The sequence below is a fragment of the Typopeltis vanoorti genome, chromosome 3, assembly GCF_054136105.1.
Source record: "Typopeltis vanoorti isolate ZY-2024b chromosome 3, IOZ_Tvanoo_1.0, whole genome shotgun sequence".
Lineage (NCBI taxonomy): Eukaryota > Metazoa > Arthropoda > Arachnida > Uropygi > Thelyphonidae > Typopeltis > Typopeltis vanoorti.
The window spans coordinates 120,114,722-120,127,220 of record NC_143551.1 but is presented as its reverse complement, the minus strand read 5'-3'; the positions used below and the strand labels follow the sequence as shown (position 1 = coordinate 120,127,220).

The window sequence follows — 12,499 nt, the reverse complement described above, 5'->3', positions numbered from 1 at the left end:
GATGCAGGACATGGACAAAGCAATGAATGAAGGAAAAACAGATTATTTAAATGAAGGGGATATTAAATCCCACATTATTTCAAAGCCGAATAAGAAACTCAAAGATGAAATCAAATAGTTTCGTGCCAAATATATAGTAAACTATAAAAGTTTCGGCGAATCCTAGCGTAAGCTAAACACATGGTTCAATACTAGGGTACCTCGTAGCAAAGGTGGGTAAAGTTCTGATCACTATCCTTAGTATTTCCCATAATGTAAAACACATCTCCTAGGAGATGTATGATATTATACATTATGGGGGAAGGTCACTACCCAGACTGGTCTCAATAAAGGTCAAAACTGGTCTGGGTAGTAACCGTCTAGTAGTAACTGGGTAGTAAAAGCAAAATAGATTCATCATTTTGTTTTTCTGAGAGTTCTTGATACTGTATTCATGTTGACTGCTGTACTAGTGATGTCAGCTTTTTTTTCTTGGAAAGTCAGGGTGCAACACTGACAATTTATCGCCGACAATGGTGAGTTTTTTGATTATATCGGTGATGAGGTGATGAATGCAACATCATTTTCTAATTCCCCCCCAAAAATATTAAAATTGCCCTCCTGAGGGGCAGATGCCCCATGTTGGGAAACATTGCTATAATATGACCTAACAGACAGCAAAACCACAGTCCTTGTGATCAGCAGAAACATATATCACTCACTGCTAAGATTTCACTTAATAGGCAAAACAGTTGGACCAATTCAGTATCCCGTGACATATGGTCTGTGTAAAAGAGATACGTTTCAATATTAATTGGTAATGATGTATTATAACTTTAGTGTAATTTTTAGTCCAGTTTGGTTGTGATCGAGTGTGGAGTGTTTGCAATTGGAAGTTAATCAATTTGAAGCACTTTTTCAGAATAACTGTTAACGGAGGGAAAAATGGCACTAAGAACAAGGTCATCCAGATGATGTATGCCGGCACAAAAGTTGAGTGTGTTGAGTCAGTGGCGCACCCAGGGAGAGAGCCAAGGGGCCCTGTTTCCCCCCCCCCCCCCCAAAAAAGAAAAAGGAAATAAACAGTAGAAAATTTTCCAAAAATCTTTTCCATATTAAAATTCATTTTTTTATTTATGTTGTGTCTGCTATCTCTATACTACTTATCATGTATTCACAATCGCTGCAGATGCTCAGTCATAGGGCAAATGCAATGCATAGTGTGTATTCGTAAATCGTCTACTCAACTTGTCCCCCCCCACCAAGATTAAATCTCGAGTGCTGGGCCCTCCCATGATTAAATCCTGAGTGTGCCACTATATTGAGTGGTATGGATTTTACCAAGATTGTTCATTACTAGAAAAGTAAAATGTATGCATGTGGCTGATGTGTTTGTTGAAAGATTAAACAAGAGAAGTGAGCGAGTAAGGGTCTGTAGAAAGTGTGATAGTTTAATCGATTGCAGTGATTTGAATTAAAGTTGGGAGATAGAAGTGAAGAATACCAGACGAAAGACACTGATGAATGTAAGAACTAAGAATGATAGTCAGAAGAATGAGAATGAGAATATGAGTGTGGAGAAGTTGATTGTGAATAAAGAAATGATTAAAAAAGGAAAACAGAGTGAAATTATAAAAGCAGAAGTGTGCTTAACTAAAGAAGCAAGAGCTGGTGTAACTGTGGAAATGGAAGAAAGTCTGAATGAAAAAGCAATAGTGAGATTAACTGTTGGAATGCAAGAGTTGAAGAATGAAATGAAGTGTGTACAGAATGAAATTAGATGTATGTTGGTATGAATGGAAGAGTGCGAAAGAATAAAAAGATAGATAGATAGTGAATAGAAAGAAGTAGTGAATGACTCATGACACTATGTGGAGATTCTATCATAAAAGGTATGGTGGGTGAGAGGGAGCATAAGGTATGTTTTCCAGGAGGAACAATGAACATGGTGATTATTCAAAGACTCATCTGGGAGGTCCTTTTATCACACAGCTCATCACACTATGCCTTGAACACATTCAAACTCCTTGCAGACACCACACTTTCAGGCAAGGCATTCCAATCATTCACAACTCTGCACACAAAAAACCTGCCTCTCACTTCCCTACTCACACCCTCTTTATACAGTTTCCAGGGATGACCTCTGGTTCTCCCCTGATCTCTCACTATTTTCTGTAGAACCTCTCCAACATTGATCCTATAACAACCTTTTAATAACTTGTAGGTCTCTATCATATCTCCCCTCTTCCTCCTGTCCACCAGACTCTGCAAGTTGCATCTTTTCAATCTTTCCTCATACTCGACATTCCAGAGGTCAGAAACTACCTTAGTCAATTGCCTTTGGACCCTTTCAAACATCTCTTCATTGTTCTGAAAACCAGGTGACCAAATCTGGGCACAATAGTCCATGCGTGGCCTAATCAAAAACTTATACAACAGAACAAGAATCTCCCTACTTCTACACGCCAATGTCTTTTGCATCATTCCCAGAAGCCATTGTGTCGTCTTCACAATTTTGGCTATGTGTCCCCTAAATTTCAGATCCTTATCCACTATCACCCCAGATCTCTAATTTCTTCCACCTTCAACAATATATTCTCACCAAGCATAAATTCTGCATCCCATCTTTGTTTTCCAAATTTTAAAACCTTACATTTTGCAATATTGAACTCACATCTCCATTTCCGTGCCCAGTCACTCAATTTATTCAAGTCTTCTTGTAAGGCCACAACATCGTCACTACTCTTCATGGTTCATCCCAACTTTGCATCATCTGCAAACAACTGAATATCTCCATCCAAATCTTCACCTATATCATTAATATACAAATTAAACAGTAATGGACCCAAAACAGACCCCTGAGGCACTCCAATAGTGACTTTTCTTTTCCCGGATTCGCCCCCCCCCCATACACAACTTCTTGATACCTATCAGATAGAAAGTCTACAATCCAATGTACTAATCTAATATCCAACGCCCATCTGCTCTAGTTTGACTATCAATTTATCATGAGGTACTCTATCAAAAGTATTTTGCAAAATCCAAGTATATTACTGTGTATCCTTCTCCTCTGTCCAAGGAAGCAGTCACTTTATTGTAATAAGTAAGTAGATTACTAAAACATGATCTCCCTTTAGCAAATCCATGCTGTCCATCAAAGATAATACCATTGTTGTCAATCCAACTCTGGATCCTAGTTCTCACAAGAGTTTGCTTGAATTCGCTCACCTCCTTTATGAAGTGGCACAATCTTGCCCTCCTTCCACTCCTTAGGGACTTGTCCGAGTGCAAGACTCATATTAAAAAAATATGTCAAGACAGCTGTCAACTCCCTGGCACATTCCTTCAGAATATGTGGCGATATATTATCAAGTCCCACAGTCTTATTAACATCTAGTTTACTCAACTCCTCATACACCTCTTGCTCACTTGCAGTCAGGCTCTCCTCCCCTTCATCTACTGCTCTCAATCTCTCCATGAAGTCACACTTACAAGATTGAAAGACCTTTATGAATTGCTCATTAAGTATCTCCACTACACATTCTGCAACAGCTGTCTTTATACCATTTTCTCCTATCAATGTCATCCTTCCATATTCATTATTTCTTTTGCTGGCTACATATCAAAAGAACTCCCTAGAATTCTTTTTGGCTTCATTAGCTAACTGCTGTTCATACCTTTCTTCAGCTACTCTCACCAACCAAGTTACCCTCCTTGCCTGGTCTTTGTAGACCTAATGAAATTGGTTATTTCCACTTCTCTTATGCTGCCTCCATAATGCCCTATTTCTCTGTATTGCATGCTTAATCTCTTTATTCATCCATCTCACACCTACCTTATTTAACCTTATCACACTTGGAATACACTTAGACATTGCATCTGCTAGATAGTTTTTGAAAATCCTCAAAGCTGCATTGATCTCTTTTCCAGCTAACTCTTCATTCCATGCTACACCCGCAAGCTGCCTCCTGAGTTCTTCATAATCACCCCCCCCCCTTGTATTTCCACATATACTCTTTTCTTACAGGGGGTTCCTTGCACTGCTGGCAACCACCCAGGTAATCACTTCATGGTCACTCTCAACAATTGGTGGATGATTTGACACCTCATTTATAATTACATCCTCTGATGAGATGACCAAATCCAAGACCCTCAATCCTCGTGTGCCCTATGTTAAATACTGTCTGTCAGGATGTCGTCCTCTTCAACCATGTCTCACTTATTCCGACAATATTTGAGTGAACAGATGCAATTAATGCAACCATTTCATCTGCCTTGTTTCTTATACTTCTAGCATTTGTATACAAACACAACCACTCATTTCTGGATCTACAGCCAGTTTTACTGATATCACTCACTCGATGTGATCTCTCCATGCTTGACTGGGGCATCTTCCCTTTCTGCTTATTCATTTTAAAACCCTTTTCAATTCCAACTGTTTCCTCTTGATCCCAGGTCATCCCATTTCGGGTGGCACTAGATATTAGATTGAGGTACTAGATATTAGAAGTAAGCATGCGAGGGAGTTGTGATTAGGATAAATGATTTGTTAGGGCACAGGAGGAATGCGAGATTGGATCTCAACAGATTACTGAGGAGAGTGAAAGACAACAGTGTGTTAGTAAAGATAGTTTGTGTGTTGTCCAGGTATGACAACGATGAGTTGTGGTGGAGGGCAAAGATATTAAATGGAATGTTAGCAGAAACTCATGAAGTAAAAGGGGTGCAGTTTTTGAATGTATTTGTGGGATGAGTTTGAGGGATGAATGGAACTCATTTGATTTGAATGATTTCACCACTGTTAATTCATATTTCGTTAAGTTGCTTGTTATTGTTTTGCTATGATTTATATTTAAAATGTTGGTGGTTTCTAAACGTATTTTGTCTGCTGTGTTATTTGGGATGAATCTTAAGCCCCTTTCAATATTAACCTATCCAACCATGCCCTAACAAAGATGAACTCTCAGTACTTAACAAATGTCTAAACTTTGCTGTAGCACCCAGATCGGTAAGCAAACTGGATTTTATTTGTAATACTAAAAGAGGCTTAAGATTCATCCCAAATAACATAGACAAAATGCATTTAGAAACTGCCAATATTTTGAATATAAATCATAACAAAACAATAACAAGCAACTTAATGAAACACGAATTAACAGCAGTGAAATCAAATCAAATCCGAACATCATAATAACTAGAGTCGATAAAGGAGGTGACACCGTTATTCCAAACCGAACCACTTATTTAGAAAAAATTAATCTGCTAGTGTCGGATAATAATACATACAACTCGTTAACTATGACCCAACCAATAGAATAAAAAAGAAAACAGAGAAACTACTTAAATCAATTACTACATGGCCTGAAGATATGGTAAAAAAAAAAAAGAACTACTTCCGCATTACATTCATTCCCCGAGAATTTACGGGCTACTGAAAATCCACTCCGGCCGATAGTCAAAGGGATAGACAGCCTGAATTATTACCTAGCCAAGAAATTAGTGGCAACACTCAAGGAGTTGGTAGGTCATTCTCTCTCTCCTATATCAGAAACACACAACACTTCATAAAGATAATCAAAGACATTACATTACAAAAAGATGATTTATTAGTCATTTTTGACATCCCCGCCCTTTTTACGAATGTCCCAATCAATGACACAATCCTTCTTTTACAGAACAAATTCCCTCCAGATATCACGGCACTCTTTGCACATGTATTACGTTCTGGTTATTTTGTATGGCAAAATGCTTTCTACCTACAAAAAGAAGGCACATCCATGGGCTCGCCATTATCCCCCCCCCCTATTGTTAAATTTTATATGGAACATTTTGAGCAACATGCTTTAGATTTCTCTCCTTTAAAACCCAAAGTCTGGCTTAGATACGTTGACGATGTTTTTGCGATCTGGTCCCATGGCTGCCAGACACTAGACACTTTTCTTAGCCACCCAAACAACACAAACACATACAGTTCACAATTGAGATTGAAAAACAGAACATACTTCCATTTCTAGATACACTTGTCACATGTCTTCCTTCTGGCAATCTTTCCTTCACTGTTTACTGGAAACGACACAGGCCAATATATACACTTAAACTCCTACAACCACCCAACAAAAAAACTAGGTGTCATTAATACTCTAAAAAACAGGGCTTTCAAGATCTGCTCCAATGAACATGTACTGAAAGATGAATTTAAAGTTATCAGCAATACTTTTCTAAAAAAATGGTTACAGCCAAAACACTATTAACAAAATTCTCTACAAGACCTCAATGAAAAACAAAGATAAACCAGACTACAATAAAACTATAACCATTCCTTACATTAAAGGGACATCAGATAAAATAAACAGAATACTACAAAAATACAACCTCAAAGCCACCTTTAAACCTCCTGCAAAATTAAAAAGCTTACTCGACTCACCCAAAGAACCCACTCCCTCTGCTGGCCCACCCTGGAGTATACTGTATTTATTGCACCTGTAACATTTCATGTATAGGGGAAACAGGACGCACTATTCCTATCAGACAAAAAGAACATAAACAACACATTAAATATAATAACTATGGTGAAGCTGGCCTTTCTGATCATGCCCTAAACACCTTACACAGAATTCACTGGAAAAGTACCAGTTGTTTACATCACACCAAAACATGGTATGAACGCATGTGGAAGGCACATATTCGATCCACAGAACCTTCCTCTCTAAGAGTAACTATAAACAGGACTGTGGATAATCCAGGATCCTAAATCAATAATAATAATTGTAATGCTAAAAATAGGACATGACTGTTACTGAAAGAAAAGTATCTATAAGAAAGAATGTTTTGCTCATGTTATCATAAATAGAATTTAGCTTGATGTAATATCTAAATAATTAATTAATTTGTATTTTTTTTTCTAACTAGAAGTCATGCCAGTAGAATAACTTTTGATCAAATCATTGTTTCTCTAGCATGTAATGTAACTCAGCTTGTCCTGTATATTTGTATATGCTCCAGATGATGATCTTAATATGAAGATCAAAATGTCAGGAAATTAAAAGAGTTATTTAAAACAAAGTTGTAAAGTCCATAATTTCTAAAATGAATGCTGTTCACCGTGCAACACTAAAAGAAAGGATTAGACTGATATGGTTGTGAATGAAGAAGAGAATGTGACAACAGGAAAGCAAGTTGAATAGGGAAACAGGAAGTTCAGGGAGGACACAGTATAAGTAGAGTGGATTCTGACAGTGGTAATGAATGCACATATGTGGATGGTTAGCATAGGAATGGAATGACCAAGAATACATGGGGGGGGGGATTTAGTCTAGGAGGCTATGTGGAGCAGAAGATGAACAGACAGGAGCAGGTGAGTAGAAATCATGATAGGAAATAGCATTAGTAGGACTGGTTACAGATCAAGAAAGGAACTGTTATGTTTACTTATGATTGCCAGGAGTGGCAGAAACAAGAGAGATGAAATTGTTTTGTTGATTGAGTTTATGTGCTTGAAAATAGTTGTAATAAGTGAAACACGGTTGGATGAAAATGACATCTTGATGGAAATAGAAACGGAGGAACATGATGCTTTTCGTGAAGATAGGAAAGACGAGAAGGGAGGGTGGAGTGCTACTGATGATGGTGGGGGAATTACGTCCATGCAAGGTTGAGATATAAGGGAAAAAAAAAAGTGGCAGTGGTTTTGAATCAATATAGTGTGAAGTGGAGGTTGATTGAATGAGATATTTGGTGGGGTGCTGCTACATGCCAGGGCAGTAGCAGCATCCCATGCAGAAATGAGCATGCAAGCATGCACGTGCATGCATAATTAACTTCTTTTTTTTTTTTGAAGGGGGGGGTTGAACGCTTGGACAGGACATGTTTGTGTCTCTGTGTTGTCTTGAGAGAATTTTATTATGTTGCTGATTTGGAGTAATTTCCTTGAAATTTCCATGTTATGACAATATCTGCATAGTATTTTTTTTTCAGCTTTCTATAGGTCCTAAAGTTTTTCTTATTGAATGGAAGTTTGTTGATCATTGAGTATATAAAAGCTGCAGGTGGCTTTTCTGTGGTGATGTTATATTTATATGCAGTGCTTTTTTTTCTGAAAAAAAAAAGATGTCAGTACTCACCATGAAGATGTTATTACAGCAACTTCCATACTTTTAACATATCCTCCGATATACCCTCATCATCTCTAGATCACTTCTTGCTTTTGGTATCAACTGCAGAATGACGACTTCAGAGCAGCCATGAGTACACATATTTGCTAGGGTTGAATTTACTTAGTGAGAGGAGGACCTACTATCCTGATGAACATCAGTGCAGAAGTTGTCCATATAAGCAGAGATGACCTAGATGAAGTTACTATAAGATTCATCTGAGAGAGAGAGAGAAAACCCTTTCACATTCACTGGAAGATATTGCAATTGTGCCCAAAGTGTGCCTTTATTTTCTTGAAGATATTCACGAAAACCATGAACTGCTTCTCTTTCATTTAAGTGAAATTTGCATGTCAACTTTTCAATTTCAGCTTCACCAAATGTCAGATGCTTCCCAGGATTTTCTAGCCAATACTTGGAATCTAAAATCTTAGCACATTCAGGCAAATCATCATCATCATCTCCATCAAGCAGATGTTTTCCAACAGCTTCTTTCAGACTTTTATAGAAAGCAGATGAACTTATTGCAGGACTGTGGCTTTCATTTTTGTGGAGCTCAATCCTTTTGAACTTCATTTTCTTCCAACTTTGAAGAGAAATACTGTACAGACCAGGATTTTCAATTCTTTCTTCAAAAAGTTGAACTGTATTCTTTATCTTCTTGTCTGCTTTGTACAAGTCAATAATTCTCTCTTGTAAATCTAGACTTAGTTCACTAAGTTCTTGGATAGCATCATTAGGGATCCCAGATACATTGGAAAAAAATATACGGGACACTTATGACTGAGAGTGAAAGTTCGGTATACACATCCATCACATATGCCAGTCTTACAAAATGATTCTAACTTTCTAAGTGTGTGCGTAGTAAGGTTTACTATGCACACACTTTGCTAAGTATAAGTACACAAATAGTAAATCAAATTGTTAGGCTGCATATTTTCATTAAGCCACTTTAAGTTGCCTTCAAATGGTTTTTTACTTACTATTATAGATACAAAATAGATTGTTAATGCAGTAATGCTCTTCTCACCTGACAATATTCTTATTAATTAATCAGTATTGCTCACTCTTGCAATACTTTTCTGAAGTATTGCAAGAGTGAATCATGTCATGAAAAGTTACACAATCCTTACTGAAGAATGATTTTACAAAAATAACATTGATTTTACAGTTTTTACAGACAATCTGTTTTTCTCATCAGTCCACAGTGCGTTCATGCGAGAAAATAATCTTGCCTTTTGCACTGTACTAGCTCGAGATGCAGATTTATGTCTTTTCGTAGCAATGTGCTGGGTAATGTCAGACTTTCCACCATGCTCGACGCTAAACAAGCCACCACAAACCATACACTCCATTTTATCTATCTGGCTGAATTTAGTAGATTTTTTTAAAAACGGAAATTGAATTTTTAAAGAGTCTGTATAATCACACTTCTTTTTTGGCATTTTTGATGTTCAACAGGGAAACAGGAGAATGGAAAAACCATACATTTTAACAGCAGCCATACAGTAATTAATACTCTGTAAGCACCAACCTGTTTCTCTCAGAGCAAGCTTCTAAAATGGCATGGGTCAAGCGGACCGTTCCATGCTATTTAAAGCTGAGCAAATATCACGGCATATGCCAAAATGTCTATGCACATGCGCACTGTTCTAACAAACTTATCATTGTTGCAGTGTTGCCATCACTCGCCTTGAGAAAATAACAACACGTCTACAGTTCCTTGTAATGACTGAGAGCGATGTTTGTAATAGAATAGAAATTGTAACTCATCGATTTTGTTATTCAGTCTTGAACTCTAAAATACAGGACAAAAAGCTGTCCTGAAGAGTTCTTGGGAAAACGGAATGCATTAGCCAAAAACGGGACGATCCTGTATTTTAAAGGATGTCGGAGATCCCCTAAGCATCACACATAAGGCCCAAATCAAGAACAAATTCGCATGACGTTACTTTTCTTAAAGGCCCTCATAAAGAAAGCAATCTGTTTTGCTTCTTCTGTTGTCTTCTTTTGCCTCCAGAAAGTAATGGACGAGGGCTTCAAAGTCTGATACACTGCAGAAAAAGTGCGAAAGCTAGATGCAACTCAGTGAGTGATTAAAATTCAGCCAATTTTAAGAAGTTGAAGTTTGAGAGTCGCTGCACATTCCTGTAGTTCCCTAGCATTCTTAGGTGAAGCATGATAAGTTTGTCCATGAAACTCTTAAAGCAATTCACTCCTGCCACATTGTTCACTGTGTCACTAACAGACAATTCAAGGCGACCAACCTTTGCCAGCAAAGGTTGGTTGATTGATAGGGCCTCTGCTACTAATGACTCACAAAAAGTTAAGGAAGTTTGAGCGTGGTTAGTAGTTGGAAGGGGTTTAATCATTCGATGCTGTTGACCCACTCTCCCTCGATGAGTCTTGTGACTCCCTGGAGGTTTCACATAAGAATAAAAAATAAGAAGAATGACTAGCACAATGCCAGAAAATGACACCAGGAAACTTTTTTTTGCATTAACCTCCTTACACCATCACAAGTTACAGACAATAAATACCCCTTTAAGTAATCTTCAGATAATCCTAAACACTCAAGATGACTAATTAAAGAGTTTAGAATTCCTCTAGCAGTTACATCTAATAATTTGATCAAATCTAGGAAAAGACTCGACAGGAGCCGAAAGTTCAGGAAGAACTACACGAACAATAACAATCAATGGTGTTGTGTTACTCACAGTTGTCGATTCATCAATAAGTAACGATAGTTTGTTCTTGGAGGTCACTATATTGTCTATTAATGTTTTTCTCATTTCATTTGGGATATGGCTCACAATGTTAATGCAAGCATTTGCAGAATGAAGAATATATCCCATGTCTAGGCCATTAAGTTCATATAAATTTATTTCGTCTTCAAAGTTGTTAAATAATTGATTTCTCCTTGCAACTTTGTAAGTGGTTCGAAACACTTTTCCTGTTATGTCTTTATTATGAGACAAACTATTTAGGAAAACTTTCTCTAATGTTTCATTTTTTTGCTTCAGATTTTATTTTTTGGCATGCTTTGTGCACTGCACTCTCCTTATAATCATAAATCTTTTTTCTTAATGACATTAACTGTTGTTTGCGAGATTCTCCAAAATGACTGATTTTACCATTTTCCCATTCCACTGAAATATTTGTTCCCATGAGTTTATCAACGGCAAGGCTTCCGACATCAAAAACACTTTACAGCCCAATATTTTATTCTTGCTATACAGCCATTCGTTTCTCTCGCAGAAGTCATTTTTCTTCTAAGTGTCCAACATTCAGGCCAATCATTATCAGAATCTGCTTCCTTTTGACCATGTTGATCTTCAGTCTTGGTTTCGTGATCCTCTTCATCAAGTGTATTTTCGGTGCTACTTTTCTGTTTTACAGGATCACAAGTATATTCAACAATTTCTGCTTCTTCAGCCTTCCTTTTTTTTACTCATTGACATAAAGTAACTACTTATTTTACTCATTTTGAACAATGATTGCACTGATTTAACCTAGATTAATTCAAAACTCACACGAACACCTGCCTGTTGCAGAGTGAATATAGAACAGATCTACTGATATTGGAAGCAATCGGAAGCGAACACAATTCCTGTTTCTGGTTGCGTACCAACCTATGAAACTGGAAAGCAGGGTACCAATTTATGAGTAATCAAAACTGAAAATTCAATTCGTGAACACAGTACCATCTACCAGAATATTTATAATACATTTTGCTGTCAATAAATCGAAAATTTTTAAAAACTTAAGAAAAAAGGTGCCAGTATGTACCGTTGAGTACCGCCAGAAAAAAAGAACTGTTTATATGTAAGACAGTTTGCATGTATCTGATATTGTTCTTGCTTAGAACTGATAGTGTTTTTACATGACTATGTAGTGGCATAGGTGTTCTGCCTTAAATATTTTGTGTTCTGTCATTATTCTGGTTTGTATGAATGTGGCATCTTTTCTTTGTTTCCAGGAAATCAGCTTTATCATTTTTTATAGCAGTGATTGTAATCTGTTTAGTGTGTAGTAGATACTGCCTAAGTATCACATAGGCAGTACAACTCAAACCTGTCTACTTAGGCAAATCTGTTGCATAGTCTACTACAATGCAGAACAATATGTTGCTATTGTATATCTTAAGATGGTTCTCCATAAAGCCTTATAGATTGGTACATTTATATGCGTGGGAGTTTTCTAATAAAGTTAGATTGCTTGCTATTATCCAGATTTTGTTGTGCATATGGTTCGTATGGCTATTCTGATTTAGATCAGAATCAAAGTCTGGGGGTTTGAGTTGTACTGCCTATGTGATACTTATGGTTTTAGTAGGATTGGCATATCACATATAGGACAGATGGAGAATG

General features: G+C 37.1%; 1 protein-coding gene across 1 annotated transcript in view; it reads right to left on the bottom strand.

Annotated features, from left to right (window-relative positions):
* The window catches only part of LOC150108517 (receptor-type tyrosine-protein phosphatase mu-like), a 1,155,664-nt gene that overhangs the window by 132,656 nt on the left and 1,010,509 nt on the right, over positions 1-12,499 (bottom strand). The window lies entirely within an intron of this gene.